This window comes from Papio anubis, chromosome 2 (assembly GCF_008728515.1).
Source record: "Papio anubis isolate 15944 chromosome 2, Panubis1.0, whole genome shotgun sequence".
Classification (NCBI taxonomy): Eukaryota; Metazoa; Chordata; class Mammalia; order Primates; family Cercopithecidae; genus Papio; species Papio anubis.
The window spans coordinates 92065791-92072682 of NC_044977.1; positions in this window are offsets into that span (position 1 = coordinate 92065791).

Consider the following 6892-nt stretch of genomic DNA (forward strand, 5'->3'; position numbering starts at 1 on the left):
GTAGCTGGGATTACAGGTGTGCGCCACCACGCCTGGCTAATTTTGTATTTTTAGTAGAGACGGGGATTCTCCATGTTGGTCAGGCTTGACTCGAACTCCCAACCTCAGGTGATCTGCCTGCCTCGGCCTCCCAAAATGCTGTGATTACAGGTATGAGCCACTGTGCCTGACTGTTTTCATTTTTTCTTACACCAACAGGAATGAACTTGAAAGGATCAGATAATATTTGGATAGAATCAAATATTGTTGCAAAGACATAGGTACGTTTCAGCAATATTGGATTTATATCTATAAATATATATAATATTTTTTACTTGCAGAGAAGAGTGTTGCCATATTTGGTTTAGACTGATCATTTCTGGGTATGCTATTGTTTAAACAAAACTATTTTATTTTATTTTTGTAAAAACAGGGTCTTGCACCGAACACAATAGTTCACACCTGTAATCCCAGTGCTTTAAGAGGCCGAGGTGGGAGAGTTGAGTGAGCCCAGAAGTTTGAGACCAGCCTGGGGAACATAATGAGATCCTATCTCTACAAAAAAAAATTTTCGGCCGGGCGCGGTGGCTCAAGCCTGTAATCCCAGCACTTTGGGAGGCCGAGACGGGCGGATCACGAGGTCAGGAGATCGAGACCATCCTGGCTGACACGGTGAAACCCCGTCTCTACTAAAAATACAAAAAACTAGCCGGGCTTGGTGGCTGGCGCCTGTAGTCCCAGCTACTCGGGAGGCTGAGGCAGGAGAATGGCGTAAACCCAGGAGGAGGAGCTTGCAATGAGCTGAGATCTGGCCACTGCACTCCAGCCTGGGCGACAGAGCGAGACTCCGTCTCAAAAAAAAAAAAAAAAAAAATTTTCAAATGACTAAGTGTGGTGGCACATATTTACAGTCCTAGCTACTTGGGAGGCTGAGACGAGAGAATTGCTTGAGCCCAGAAGTTAGAGGTTGCAGTGAGCCAGGGTCAGGCCACTGCAACCTGGGCGACAAAATAAGACCCTCTCTCAAAAGCAAAAATAAAAACAGGATTTTGCTCTGTAGCCCTGGCTGGTTATGAACTCATGGCTTCAAGTGATCCTCTTGCCTCAGCCTCCTGAGTAGCTGGGATTACAAGCATGCACCACTGTATCGGCAAAACTATTTTATTAAAAGTGAAAAATGAGGTGGGGTGTAGTGGCCCATAGCTGTAATCATTTGAGATTAGCCTGGGCAGCGTAATGAGACCTTGTCTCTACACAAAATCAAAAACTTAGCTGGGCATGGTGGTGCGTGCCTGTAATCCCAGCTACTCGGGAGTCTGAGGTGGGAGGACTGCTTGAGCCCAGTAAGTTGAGGCTGCAGTGAGCTATGAGTGTGCCACTGCACTCCAGCGTGAGTGACAGAGCGAGATTCTGTCTCAAAAACCAGAAAAGTGAAAAATGGCTTTGTCGTGGACCACAAGTAGTATCTGCCACACCTGGCTTGTGGCCACAGGTCTCTTTGGGGAGATTGTGAGGAAAATGCCAGGATGAATCTGTGCTGTTTTTATAGGGCCCTCCTTAAGAGTGCATGCCCCACCTCCTTCAGGGGCCCCTGGGTTTGTAAACTGACTTTTATCTAGAAAATTGGTGAGGGTCTCCTCTCTGTTGCAGACAAGTCTCTGTCAGTTGGACTTCACACTCTCTTGTTATATAAGTGGGACTCTTCTGGCCTCTCCCTCTATTTTGGTGCTAGGGGTCTGGTGATCAGGCCCCTATTGCTAAAGATTCCTGCAGGTTGCTAAAGATCCCTCCAGGTCTGACCTTTCCGATAACCTGTAAATCCTGCATTCCCAGTCTCGGCTCCTCTCTCTCCTCTGGCAGCTCAACACTGCTGCTTGACCCTTGGCACCCCAGACTCCTCGTATCTGCATTGAAATCAAGGAGCCGGCTTGGTGCGGTGGCTCACGCCTGTAATCCCAGCACTTCGGGAGGCCGAAGTGGGTGGATCATTTGAGGTCAGGAGTTTGAGAACAGCCTGGCCAACATGGTGAAACCCTGTCTCTACTAAAAATACAAAAAAATTAGCTGGGCCTGGTGGCACATGCCTATAATCCCAGCTACTAGTGGAGGCTGAGGCAGGAGAATTGCTTGAACCCGGAAGCTGGAGGTTGCAGTGAGCCAAGATTGCGCCACACTGCAGCCTGGGCGACAGAGCGAGACTCCGTCTCAAAAAAAAAAGCAATCAAGGAGCCATTTCAACTCTAGTGTCTCCCACTAGCATCCCTAACCTATGGAGAAGAGTGACTATGGTGCTTGTTATGCACCCCCCACCAATTTATATGTTGAAGTTCTAACCCCTAGTACTTCAGAATGTGACCTTATGTGGAAATAAGGTCATTGCAGATGTAATAAGTTAAGACCAAGTTAGACTGCGGTAGGATGGCCCCAATCTAATATAGCCTAGTGTCTTCGGAGAGAACATGGCCCTGCGAACACCCTGATCTGACTTCTAGCCCCTGGAACTGTGAGACAATACATTTTCTGTTGTTTTAGACACTCAATTTGTGGGACTTTGTCATGGTAGCCATAGCAAACTAAAACTAAAGCTTTTCAAAGATGCACCCCTCAGCAATGAATTTCCCTTTTCATTACTAAGAAAGGAATATCTTCTGAATCTTCAATCCAATCCCTTCAATCCAGGGGATTGGTTAGGGAAAAGATGAGTTGTCCATGATCAATTCAGTCCAATATTTATTCATTTATATATTTATGTATGTATTTATTATTATTATTATTTTTTGAGACGGAGTTTCACTCTTGTTTCCCCTTGGCTCACCACAACCTCCGCCTCCTGGATTCAAGCTATTCTCCTCTCTCAGGCTTCTGAGTAGCTGGGATTACAGGCGCACGCCACCATGCCTGGCCAATTTTTGTATTTTTAGTAGAGACGAGGTTTCATCATATTGGTCAGGCTGGTCTCGAACTCCTGACCTCAGGTGATCCACCCGCTTCAGCCTCCCAAAGTGCTGGGATTACAGGCATGAGCCACTGCACCCGGCCTGTATGTATTTATTTTTTGAGATGGAGTCTTGCTCCCCTGAGTAGCTGGGATTACAGGCACCTGCCATCATGTCCAGCTACTTTTTGTATTTTTGTACAGGTGGGGTTTCACCATGTTGGCCAATCTGATCTTGAACTCCTGACCTCAGGTGATCCGCCTGCCTTGGCCTCCCAAAATGCTGGGATTATATGCAGCTACTGTGCTCAGGCCCAACATTTATTTTGAATGAATAAAAATAAATAAGACGCCGGCGCCGTAGCCCGCTTCCGTAATCCCAGCATTCTTTATACGACGTGCGGATCACCAGCCAGAAGATCGAGACCATCCTGGCTAACCTGGTGAAACTCCGCCTCTATTTCAGGGTCAGCAAAATCAGCCGCATGCAGGTGGCGGGCGCCAGTTCCAGCTACTGGGAGGCTGAGGCCGAGAATGGCGGAACTGGAGGCAGGAAAGCAGTGAGCCAGATCCGCCACGTTTTAGCTCGGGCGGCTGTGATGCAGACCTGGCCCCAAAAAAATAAAAATAAAAATAAAATAAAAAAAATAAACACATCTTCTTTTTTTGAGACGGGTGTCTTGCTCTGTCGCCCAGGCTGGAGTGCAGTGGTTGGATCTCTCAGCTCTCACTCTCAAGTCTACTCCCCGGTTTACGCCTTTATTCTGTTTCAGCCTCCCGAGTAGCTGACTACAGGTGTCCACCACCTCGGGCCGGGCTAGTTTTGTTTTGTTTTTTTTGAGACGAGTCTCAGCTCTGTTGCCCAGGCTGAGTGCAGTGGCCGGATCTCAGCTCACTGCAAGCCCGGCCCCGAAGCCATTTCATTCTTGCCTCAGCCTCCCAAGTAGCTGGGATCACAGGCCTGGCCACCTCCTTCCCCTCGGGCTAGTTTTTTTGTATTTTTAGTAGAGACGGGTTTCTTACCATGCTAGCTAGATGGTCTCATCTCCTGACTCGCGGATCTGGGCCTTGCCCCGGCCTCCTGCTGGGATTACAGGTTTGAACCACCGCGACCTGGCCTGAATGAGCATCTTCTTAAGGCTTTGGATTCTTTCCTCTGTGTTATACCAGGGAGCTTTTGGCACCTCAACTGCATTGAGTGGGATCCAGTTTTTATTCAGCCAACCAAACAGATGTGTGGAACAACCCCCAACAACTTGAGCTGGTGCATGGAATCCAAATCCTTGCTAAGTGCACCCATATTGATAAATTCAGCCCAGTATACACTTATGTTCTTATATTCTTGGTCTAGAACTTCAGTCTGTTCCCACACATATTCTCCATATTTTGGCAACATAAAATAACAGTCTTGCAATTCTTTTGATATGTGAGCCTCCCACTCTGGGCTTGACTTTGTGAAAGGGTCTCCAGACATGCTGAGATCTGTCTCCAGTTAAAAGCTCTGGAAATCATAAGGAATTGGGGGGAGGGGCCATGAGAAGAGTTGGCTTCCTCTTGCAAGGTAACTCCTTCATGATGTCCGTGGTGTCTTTCAGTGGAGGACACCTTGCTTCAGCAAGCAAGGGAGGTGCAGAAGAGGCTGAGGGTTGGTGGGAATCTTACTCCTCTGAATTCTTTCGTGTATCTTCATTCCACTTCATTCATTAATTTCATACTTGTGGGGGTTTTTTGTGTTTTTTGTTTCTGTTTTTGTGTTTGTTTTTGAGAGAGTTTCACTCTGTTCCCCAGGCCAGAGTACAGTGATGTGATCTCAGCTTACTGTAGCCTCAACCTCCTGAGTTCAGGTGATCCTCCCACCTCAGCCTCCCTGGTAGCTGAACTACAGGTGCACACCACCACAACCGGCTAATTTTTTTTTCTTTTTGCAGAGGTAGGGTTTTGCCATGTTGCCCAGGCTGGTCTCAATCTCCTGGATGGAAGCAATCTGCCCACCTCAGCCTCCCGAAGTGTGGGGATTACAGTTGCAAACCACTGCACCCTGTCTGTTTTTGGTTTTTTTATTATTTAAAATTTTTTTTGTTGCGATGGGGGTCTCGCTTTGTTGCCCAGGCTGGCCTCAAACCCATGGCCTCAAGAGATCCTCCCACCTTGGCCTCACAAAGTACTCAGAATATAGGCATAAGCCACAATGCCTAGCCAATTCAGCACATTTATCAAGTGCCCACCATGTGCCAGGCAGTGGGGATACAGGAGTAAGCACTACCCTGCTGTCACAGAGATGATATTCTATTGGCAGGAGATACAGTAGGCAAATAAGTAAAACACAGAGTATATGAGGGTGCTGGAATGGAGGGAACGGGCATGGGAGGGGATTGCAAGCAGGCCTCACTGAGAAGGTGACCAAAGGCTGCAGGAGGCCATGGAGCATTCCATAGCCAATACAAAGGCTCTGAGGGTGGCTATGCCCAGTCAAAAAACACAGAAGAGGCTGGTGGAGCTGGAGAAGAGAGAGGAGGAGGAGGAAGACCAGGTCAGAGAGGTCATGGGGTACAGAATATGTGGGGCCTTGGAAATGGGGAGCCCGGGAAAGAGTTTTGAGCAGAGTGACTTGATCTGATAAGCATTTAAAAAGAACTCCTCGGCCGGTCGTGGTGGCTCACTCCTGTAATCTCAGCACTTTGGGAGGTCAAGACGGGTGGATCATGAGGTCAGGAGATCGAGACCATCCTGACTAACACGGTGAAACCCTGTCTCTACTAAAAATACAAAAAAAAAAATTAGCCGGGCGTGGTGGCGGGCGCCTGTAGTCCCAGCTACTCGGGTGGCTAAGGCAGGAGAATGGCGTGAACCCTGGAGGCGGAGCTTGCAGTGAGCGGAAATCACACTACTGCACACCCCAGCCTGGGCAACTGAGCCATACTCTGTCTCAAAAAAAAAAAAAAAAAAAAAAGAACTCCTCTGGCTGCTACAGAATCAAGACTTGATCTGAAACGGGGCTAAGTGGAAGCCAGGTCACTTATCTGGAGGCTGCTGCAATGTGAGACAATGAGCTCCTGATGGAGCTGCCGAGAAGTTGTTGGATTCTACATATACTTTTCAGGTACAGCCAAGTTTGGCTGACGATTTGGATGAAGGCATGTGAGAGAGAGATAATCCCAAGGTCTAGAGCTGCCACTTATGGACATGTGGAAGCCCGTGGGGGAAGCAAGCTGAGGATTGGGGTTGGCAGCTGAAGGTGGGTTCAAGATGTAATGCCCAGCCCGGCACAGTGGTTCAGGTCTGTAATCCCAGCATTTTGGGAGGCTGAGGCGGGTGGATCACCTGAGATCAGGAGTTTGAGACCAGCCTGATCAACATGGTGAAACCCCATCACTACTAAAAATACAAAAATTGATTGAGCATGATGGCCTGTGCCTGTAGTCCCAGCTACTTGGGAGGCTGAGGCAGGAGAATCAGTTGAACCCAGGGGGCAGAGGTTGCAGTGAGCCCAGATCACGCCACTGCACTCCAGCCTGGGCGGCAGAGTGAGACTCCGTCTTAAAAAAAAAAAAAAAAAAAAAAGTGTGGCTTGAGAAGCAGCAGTGTAAGGAGTGTGTGATGGAAGAGGGAGTGTCCCGCCCTGTCACTGAAGCTGGAGGGTCAGGGAAGGTAGTCAGAGAACTGACCACTGGATGTAGACATGTGTGTGGACTCTAGTTTCCCAGGGGCATGCTTTGTCTTGATCAGTGCCTAATTTTCACAGGAAAGACTGATTGAGCCTGGTCAACAATGAAAGGAAAATAACGACCGGGTGTGGTGGCTCACACCTGTACTCCCAGCACTTTGGGAGGCCGAGGCAGGCGGATCGCAAGGTCAGGAGTTCGAGACCAGCCTGACCAACATGGTGAAACCCCGTCTCTACTAAAAATACAAAAATTAGCCGGGCGTGGTGGTGTGCACCTGTAATCCCAGCTACTCAGGAGGCTGAGGCAGAAGAAT